The sequence below is a fragment of the Sceloporus occidentalis genome, unplaced genomic scaffold (assembly GCF_023333645.1).
Source record: "Sceloporus occidentalis isolate IW3139 unplaced genomic scaffold, rSceOcc1.0.p SCAF_1, whole genome shotgun sequence".
Classification (NCBI taxonomy): domain Eukaryota; kingdom Metazoa; phylum Chordata; class Lepidosauria; order Squamata; family Phrynosomatidae; genus Sceloporus; species Sceloporus occidentalis.
In genome coordinates, this window is record NW_028316981.1 from 183,633,753 (window position 1) to 183,643,763 (window position 10,011).

The 10,011-nt window shown below is 42.4% G+C and overlaps 1 protein-coding gene across 1 annotated transcript in view; it reads right to left on the reverse strand.

The window, feature by feature from the left end:
- LOC149323002 (B-cell receptor-associated protein 31-like) overlaps positions 1 to 1,418 on the reverse strand; it is a 62,544-nt gene extending 61,126 nt beyond the window's left edge. Inside the window, exon 1 of the mRNA XM_089486026.1 lies at positions 1,264 to 1,418. The gene's annotated coding sequence lies outside the window, so the exon portion shown is untranslated. The remainder of the gene's footprint in view (positions 1 to 1,263) is intronic.
- Positions 1,419 to 10,011: the final 8,593 nt, after the last annotated feature.

A 10,011-nucleotide genomic window follows, 5' to 3' on the forward strand; every position in this document is an offset into this window, starting at 1 on the left:
TGTTGCAAAGTCACACCTTGGGCAAGTCACACACTCTCTGACTCAAGAGGATGGTGATGGCAATGACAAACCTCCCTTGAAGAAACTTGCCAAAGAAATCCCTGTGATAGGAGTCGCCACACAACTAAAATCTCCAGGGCACCTTGCACTGCAAAATTAGAAAAGGAGAAGAAAAAGAATGCAACATAAGGAAGCCAATAGGTAAGCTGAACGCCCAAAGAGGGATGTGGGCAGACGTAATTGCCCTCCCTTAAGTTTCGGGTAGAGGAGAAAAATAAAGATTAATGGACTATCCAAACCCAACATAATACAGGCATGTCAATTTCCAACTAAGGAGGCACCCTCTGAAGTCAGACCGCTCCCTCCATAACAGGAAAACGTGGAATAAAACTATGGATTGACATCTATCCCAAAAATAGGTGGGGTCTGAACAAAAGGTAGTGGTTTGAGCTTTGGGGAGCCATTAGGGTTGGCATAAGTCACAAAATGCCTTGAAGCCACCCAAGAACAAAGTCAGAAAGAACTTGAAGGCACCCAGCAACTAGGGCAGGTCACACTCTCTCAGCCTCAGAGGGAGGGAAAGCCAAACCTCCCTCTGAAGAAACTTGCCAAGAAAACCTCATGACAAGTCCTCCTTAGGGTCGGCATAAGTCACAAAATGCCTTGAAGCCACCCAAGAACAAAGTCAGAAAGGACCTGAAGGCACCCAGCAACAGTTAAGAGCAAGTCACACTCTCTCAGCCTCAGAGGGAGGCCATGACAACGCCCCTCTGAAGAAACATGTCAAGAAAACCCCATGATAGGGTTCACCACAAGTTAGAAAATGTCTTGTAGCCACCCAGTAACAAAGTCAGAAAAGACTCGAAGGCACCCAACAACAATTAGCAGGGAATAGCAAGTCACACCCTCTCAGCCTCAAACCCCACCCTGAAGAAACCTGCCAAGAAAACCTGATGTAAAGCCCTCCTTAGGGTCACCATAAGTCACAAAATGCCTTGAAGCCACCCAAGGATCAAGTCAGAAAGGACTCTAAGGCGCCCAAGAAGAGCAACAACAACAGCAACCACAACCACACAACAGCCACAAAATGGGATGGGGAAGTCTCCAGCCCTTCTTCCTTGGAAGGGATAATTTGGGATTGCAGTTTTGCACTCTCCCTCCCACTTTCCTTCCCACAGCCAACTCCTGCATGGAGGAAGCCATTCCCACCCAAGGAAAGGGAAGAAGGAGGAGGAGGAGAGCAACAACCACCCCCACACATACCACACTCTCCCCCAGTGGAGCCTGCCTCTGTCTCAGCTGCGGGCGGAAAGAACTAGGGAAAGAGAGAGGAGGAGGAGTAATGAGGAGCAGAGGGTCCTCAGCACCCAATTGCAAAGCCACTTCCTCGCATCCAGGGCGGGAAGAGCCTCCTAACAGGCCCCTGAAATGGCGGAAGTTGCTCTGTCATCACAACCAGGAGCATGTCGCATGTATTCCTTCTCAAAAGTTGCACGCAGGAAGCGCCGCCATGTTAGGGAGCATGCATAACTAGGAAAAGTGACTGTTAGTCATTCAATATCTCCATGCACATAATCCCTCCATTTTGAGAGGCCTCCTCATCTCGCTCCCTTCAATTGTAAGGGATTTGTTCAGTCATTCCCAAACATTGAGCCTCCATGGTTTGTTTCCCCCCTTATTTTTGGACTTCAACTCCCAGCATTCCTAGACGTTGGCCCAAGTGGCTGAGGCTTCAGGGAGTTGAAGTCCAAAAATGTACATGAATGAATGAATGAATGAATGAAATATATTCTGGACAGGGACCACCAGTACAAAAAAGGGCAACATCAAGAAAACAATATTAAAGACAACAACAGCAAGGAAATAGAAAATAGTAGCAAAAATAGTAGTAAAGTAAAGTAAAAAACAGTATTAAAGACAACAGCAAGAAAACAGTAACAAAAATAGTGTTAAAGTAAAGTAAAAAATAGTATTAAAGACAACAGTAAGAAAAAATAAAATAGTAAAAATTGTATTAAAGTAAAAAATAGTATTAAAGACAACAGCAAGAAAATAGAAAATAGTAAAAATAGTATTAAAGTAAAAAAAATAGTATTAAAGAAAACAGCAAGAAGATAGAAAATAGTAAAAAAAATAATAATTACATGAGTCCAACGCATACTGCGCAAATAATCTGGTTTGGGACCGTTTTAACTGCCCTGGCTCAGTTAAAGGGAATTGTGGTTTATTGTGACACCAGAACTCTCTCTGACAGAAGGCTGAATGTCTGACAAAACTACAGTTCCCAGGATTCCAATGCATTGAGCCAGGGCACTTAAAATGGTCTCAAACTGGATTATTTCTGCAATGTGTTTTGGACCATGGCGTGGAGAACCAAGGTTTGGTGTTCTCTGTTCCAGGTGTACAAAATACATGTTGCAAGCTTGTGAGACTACACTGGCTTTCCGACTAACATCCTCATCATGTTTTCCCCCCTGCTGTATGATTTTTAAAATGTGAACCCGCAGGGTAACCTTGAGTGAGTCACACTCTCTCAGCCTCAGGGGAAGGCAAGGGCAAGAAGAAGAAACTTGCCAAGAAAACCATGTGATAAGTTTGCCTTAGAGTCACCATAAGTCTAAAATGACTCAAAAGCACACAACAAATAGTAAAGTTGTTGAGGTGACCACGCTCTCTCAACCTCAGAGGATGGCAAAGCAAAAAACCATCTGAAGAAACTTGTCAAGAAAACCCTGTGTTAGGGTTGCCATAAATTGGAAACGGCAAGCCTGTATGGTGTAGTGGTTTGAGTATTGGACTATGACTCTAGAGACCAGGGTTCGAATCACTGCTCAGTCATGTAAAACCACTGGGCGACCTTGAGCAAATCACACTCTCTCAACCTCAAAGGATGGCCTCTGAATAGGTTTGCCTTAGTGTCGCTGTAAGTCGGGAAAGATTTGAAGGCACATTAACAACAACAAGAAATTATTTTTAACATCTCTACCTGATGAAGAAACCAGTGGTTCTTCAAAAGCTTATGTTATGATTTTTGTGCATTTTAATCAGACCAAGAAAAGTATTTCTTTTTTTGTAGATTTGTGATGTTATTGTACAGTGCTTGGCTACATGGCCCATATGGCTATTTATTTATTTATACAGTACAGTGTGCCTGTGTCATATGCAGACACACCTTACGCAGCTTCCAGCATATGCTGGAAACCGCACCGGAAGAAGCAGCACTGTGCGCCAAAAAGTGTAATGGTACGCACGTCCGTGCCGCACAGCACCGCATGCCACCACAGGCACGAGCTCCACTGGCTTTAATGGGGCTCGAGCGTACACAGAATTTCCCTTACGCGGGGGTGGGGGTCCACAACGGATGCCCACGTAAGGGAAGTGACCACTATATTCATTTATTGTATTTATACCCTGCTCTTTAGAAATGCTCTTAAAGCAGCTTACAAACTTCTTAGAGCAGCTTACTGTTAATTAAGCAGTTCCCTGCCATCAGGCTTACAATCTAAAAAGGCATGACACAAGAGGAGAAGGGAATGGTGGTGGGGAAAGGGATCAAGGCCAGGAGATACTGCCTCTCCTTCTCTCCCTCTGAGGCCATGGTGATGGTAGCTGGAATAGTGGGAGCCTCCTTTATCTGTCTCTGGGTCTAGGCATGGTAGAGCTGTGCCTCCTTCTCTCCTTCTGAGGCCATGACAATGGTAGTTAGAATAGAGGGAGGGCCTTATTCTATCTCTGGTCCTATGCCTGGTGGAGCTGTGCCTTCCTCTGATCTCCCTCTGAGGCTATGGCAATGGTAGTAGGAATAGAGGGAGGGTCCTTACTCTGTCTCTGGACCTAGGCATGGTGGAGCTGTGCCTGCCTCTAATCTCCCTCCAAGGCCAGGGCAGCCAGTGGCCGACAGTTTGTAATTCATACCCATTTAGCTTGTTGTGGTAAATCCTGACAATCCAGTTGTGCTTACAACTCATTAGACCTGTATAGGATTGTACTGTACACCATGTGTCTCACTCTGTCTTCTTTTCCCCCCATCTATAATTAGAGAATAATGTTGGATGTATCTGTATGTGTAGAACATTAAAAAAAAGACAGTGGTGTATTTAAAATTCATAATTTAAAATAAACTGGATTGGCCTGCCATAAGAGAGAGAGGTCTTTAATACTGTTTTAAATTCAAGCAGCATGTTCAGTCATCCAGTTTCTCCTGGCAGGTCGTTCCACAGTCTTGATACATGGAAGGAAAGAGTAATGCAAATATAAAACTAATACAATTCAATTGTAATCCAAACCGTTCAGATAGAACCAATGCAATACAGGTTGAGTCTCCCTTATCTGGAATTCCAAAAATACGAAACACTCCAGTATCCAAAATAACCCACATGGGTAGCTGAGACACCTTTGCTTTCTGATGGTTCAATGCACACAAACTTTGTTTCATGCACAAAATTATAACAAATAGTATGTACAAAATGACCTTCAGGCTGTGCGTATAAGATGAGTACAGGCAACACAAATGAATTTCATGCTTAGAATTGGGTCCTATTTCTAAGATATCTCATTATTATGTTGATTTTTTTAAAGGGGGGAGGGATAGTGGGATTTATTTTATTGTATTGTGTGGATTTTAGTGTCGTAAGCAGCCTCAATCTCATTGGAGAGGCAGGGTAGAAATAAATTTTATTATTATTATCATTATTATCATTATTATATATGCAAATATTCCAAAATCTGGGGGCAGAGATCCAAAACACTTTTGGTTACCAACATTTCAGATAAGAGAAACTCAGGCTGTATTCACACTGCAGAAATAATCCAGTTTGACACCACTTTTAACTGCCCTGGCTCAGTGCTATGGAATCCTGGGAACTGTAATTTGTTGTGGCACCAGAGCTTTCTCTGACAGAGAAGGCTAAATGTCTCACAAAACTACACATCCCAGAATTCCATAGCACTGAGCCAGGGCAGTTAAAACGGTGTCAAACTGGATTATTTCTGTAGTGTGGATGCAGCCTAAATAAATTATAATAATAATTATTATTGGATTATTTATGCAGTGTGGCTGCAGCCCCTAAATATATTATTATTGTTGTTGGTGTTGTTATTATTAAAAGAAAAAGAAGCAGGTATCATAGAGACTTGCCACCTAGAGCGGCCTCTGGGCCAAAAATGGCGGCGCCCATAGCGGAACCGGAAGTGAGCTGTAGTAGGCTGCTTAATCTGGTCATGCCACCACTTTTCCTACTCTATGGTTCCAGGGGTCGCCCAGAAATGATGTCAGTGCCTATAAATGAATGGTGTTTCACTCAGAGGCTCATTAAAGACTGGTTATATAGGTTTACATATAAGATTATCCCCTTAATGGCTCTATTATTCTCCCATGAGACTTCAGGTTCCCTTGTGAAGCTGCTAGAGACTCTGCCAAGCAAAGAGAAAGGGAGAAATCCACAACAAAACTCATATACACAAGCGTGAGGGAGTGTGGTGCAGTGGTTTCAGTGCTGGAGACCAAGGTTCAAATCCACACTCGGCCATGGAAACCCCACTGGGCGACCTCTTGTGCAAGTCACACTCTCTCAGCCTCAGAGGGAGGCCATGGCAAACCCCTTCTGAAGAAACATATAACAACAACAACAACAACAATGTTTTATTTATATATTATTTATTATAACATGCTACAAATACTCCATTTTAGGGTCTCCATAAATCGGAAACAACTTGAAGGCACACAACAACAACAACAACACTGCCTTGAGTAGTATTGAGAGAAAGGCGGGATATAAGAAAATAACAACAACATCCATAAATTACTTGTATTTCCTTCTGAAAAACTCCAAAATTCCCTTCAAATAGTGGGAGGAATGTCCTGCAAACCAAATAAAATGGGGGGGGGGGGGGGAGATCACTTTTAATCCTCACTGGAGTGGAATTGAGAGACATAGGTACAAAACACACTGCAGAAATAATCCAGTTTGAGACCGCTTTAACCACCCTGCCTCAGTGCTAGGGAATCCTGGGAATTGTAGCTTATCGTGGCCCCTGAGTTTTCTCTGACAGAGAAGGCTAAATGTCTCACAAAACTACAGTTCCCAGAATTCCCTTGTATTGAAGGCAGGGGAGTTAAAGCAGTCTCAAACTGGATTATTTCTGCTTTTGGACCTATGTCTCTGAATTCTATTCCCATGGTGCTAGAATGCCTCTTTATTTGCGGGATAATTGTGACATCATGTGATAATCATAGCATTATTGTGCAATACTGACGGGAGCATACCACTATGCTCCTGCCTTTTGTGCTAGTATGATAAAGTCGAATGTGACCACCAGCTGTAGAAATCATCCAGGTTGACACCATTTTAAATGCCATTTCTAAATGCCATGGAATTCTGGGATTTGTTGTTGTGTAAGACATTTAGCCTTCTATGTCTGGTGTTACAACAAACTACCATTCCCAGAATTCCACAACACTGAGCCATGGCAGTTAAAGCGTTGTCAACCCAGATTATGTCTGCAGTGCAGATGCAATGCAACTCCGGTCTCTCATTTTTCTGTGGAGCCTCCTGGAGCATCAACCCACTTTAAACACCTCAACACAGTTTAAATAGGCTGCAAGGTTTAATTAAAGGATTATTATTTTTATTCTTATTGTATCCTGTTTGTTCCCCCCCCAAAAAAAAAAATTGGGACTCAAAGCAGCTTACAATTTAAAAGCGTAGTACAATTAAAAACATGCAAAATTAATTAAACTATTTTATTATTACAATATTATTACAAAACAGATCACTTAAAAAAAAGGAATACAGTTCGCCCTCCACATTTGTGGCTTTGACTTTTGTGGATTTTATTATCTGCCATTTTGATATGTTCTCCCTATACATCTCTAGATCCTCCAGCGCAACTTGGCCAGCAGTTGCAGTTCCTAGATAAAACGCTTCTCTAGGCATTTGTAGGTCCTCCAGCATGATTCTATGATCAACTTCTGGCAGATTTTGACCATAGAGTTGCATTGAAAGACCTGGAGATTCCTAGTGGTGTTCTCTTAGGTAAAAAGAACAATTTTTTTTGTTTGCGGTTTTTCCACATTCACAGGGATCCTTCACCCTAACCCCAGCAAATGTGGAGGGACCACCGAACAATTAAAAAATAAATAAAAACCTTAAAAACCACCATCTTAAATACCCTGTTTCCTTAAAGCCAGAAGTGTATTTCCAGTCGCTTCCAGACTTTTAAAATATTTTTTGGCAATTCTTGTAGTGTTGGAGGCCTCCAAAAATTCAGAAATCTGGCCCCCAAACCTATTGCAGTGCCCCACATTTGAACTTGTGGGACAGTGTCTGTTTAGTGCTGCTGGTTCTGAGAATTGTGTGCCATGCCTCTGAAGGATGACGGCCTTTAGCCTCTTCAGATTGAGAAAGCACATTTGGAGCTAAACCAGATAACCCACAGTGACAAAGATGCAGGACGGAGTCTAATTTTAATCTCTCTGGTGCTATTTGTGACCTTTGCACAACCGTTTATGCTACTCATATCTCTTCTTTAACGCCCTCTTTTCTTTTTTGCATAGAACTAGTTTCAGTAGAGGCGAGCCACAGAGACGGTGAAGCCATGAAATTCCCTCCTTATTCCACACAACATAGGTATCACCTTCATACCATGGGTCAACAGTGGCCCTCCAGATGTTTTTCGACTACAATACCCTGTATCCTTCACCATTGGCCAGCACTGATGGGATATGCAGGTAAAAGTATCTGAAGGCCTACAGTTGGCCCTGGATTATGCAACTGTGCCACCCACACCTGGCACAGCAATAATAATGATCTTTGAGCCTGTATAATGCCAACTATTATGCAACTATAAATGGCATTATTTTTCCCTAGTGGTGCAACAAAGAGGAAATCTCTGCGCCAAGTGTTTGCAGAGGCAAAAATGCTTCCTCAGTAATTGCCTAATGGTGCTTTTCAAAAATAGGAATAGTGGTAACAAATCTCCTTGTGGAAATGGACAAGGAACAAGAAGGCAGCTAGACATGGCACAGAGGACATCATACCTTTTCCACCCAAAACCTTGATACACTCCAGTGAGGAAGGCAACTCTGTCCTTTTAAGGTTGCCAAAGTGAGTATTGGAAAAGGCTCCTGTACCTTCAATGGTTGTCTAGAAGAGGGAATTTCAGGAAGTGTCATTTATCACACAACCAGCTAAGCAACACTTGTTGCAACCCCCTCTTTCTGAGTGCATCTACACTGTAGAAATAATGCAGTCTGATCCTATTTTAACCGTCTTGGCTCCATCCTACAGAATCCTGGGATCTGTAGTGTAGTGTTTGGCAGAGAAGGCTAAAGGTCTTGTAAAACCCCAAATCCCAGGATTCCATAGGATAGAGCTACAGCACTTAAAGTGGTGTAAAAACAGAGTGACCAGAGGTCCTCCTTTTCCAGCACATGTCCTCCATTTCAGCCTTCTGTCCAGGAGAGATTCCAAAATGTTCTCCATTTTGAGCATGACTGAGAAGCATGAACTCATATTTGTATGAGTGTTTTTAGTTTTCAGCTGGTCACGTCCTCAATTTTTCTCAAATGTCCTACATTTTATGGTGCCTTGTCCTCCTTTGCATTACAGTAGTCACTTCACATTTGCTGGGGTTAGGGGCACAGAACCCTTGTGAATGTGGGGAAACCACAAATAAAAAACACTATTATTTCTACCTAAGAGAACACCTCTCTAGGAATCTCTAGGTCTTCCAGTGCACATCTGCCAGAAGTTGATCGTAGAATCATGCTGGAGGACCTACAAATGCCTAGAGAAGTGTTTTCTCTAGGACCTTCTAGGTTCTCCAGCACAACTCTATGGTCAACTTCTGGCAGTGGCAGAGTTGCGCAGGAGAACTTTGATATTCCTAAAGAGAGCATATGAATCAAAACCACAAATAAATCACAGATAATCAAAGCCACAAATGTGGAGGGCCAGTTGTATTTCTACAGTGTGGATGCACCCCTACACAACCAACACTAAAGGGACCCTTCACATTTTTCACTCTCTCAGGCTTTGTTCCTTTTCTCCTGAACATACATTTCACACACGCACATATATTCTTCCCAAAAGTACTTTGTTGTCCAGATGACTAAATCCAATCCAATGTGGTTGCCAAGCCCTTCAAAATACACCCATCAGATTGCACACACTGTTCTCGTCCACAACACTTTTCTGTTAAGGACAAAACCACCCCTTTATATTTTTGTACAAACCTGCTCTTCCAGGGCTTGTCATTAAGGGATGTGTCAGCTCAGTCCAAACCAACATGTACAATGGTTTTGAAAAAGGAGTTCATCTACCTGCTTTAAAACAAACTCCTAACCATATATTGACTAGCTGGAATTAAATCCGATTTAATCCCACCAGATTTAACGTCAGGGTGTCCAGATGTCCTCCTTTTTCTACATTTCCAACCTTCTGTCCAGGAAGAATTCCAAAATGTCCACCATTTTATGCATGGCTAAGAAGCCCATTGAGTAACACCCCATTTGCTGATCCCATTAGAGAAATGCCGCTACTTGACAGCCTGACCTTGCTGCAAATAGGGGTCTAGCATAGATCCTTTGAGTTATTTTCCCCCCAGGAGCAGCAGCAGACACGACTCGCACCCAGACCTCAGGGTGTGTTTATTTCTTGGAGCAGGAAAGGACAGCAAATGTGTTAGGCAAGAGGCTGCTTCAGGACACAGTGCAAATGCTGAAATGTTTTCCCTCCTTAATTTTAGCACAATGGGCAAATGAAAGGGGTATTTGAATGCAGATTCAGTCAAGGGTTTGTGGCTAGGAAAGTACGATTTTAAGCATTTCAGTCTCAGAGTGCTAGATGTATATTGCAAGCCAACAGGGCACTTTAATCAAGATAAGTTCATTAAAAATAATTCCGCTGAGTGCATCATAAAATACAGTATACCTGTAATTAGCTGGATATATATTATATGAAATGAATTTATGTGAGTGTTTCTAGCTTTTTTTTGGTGCGGACATTGTTC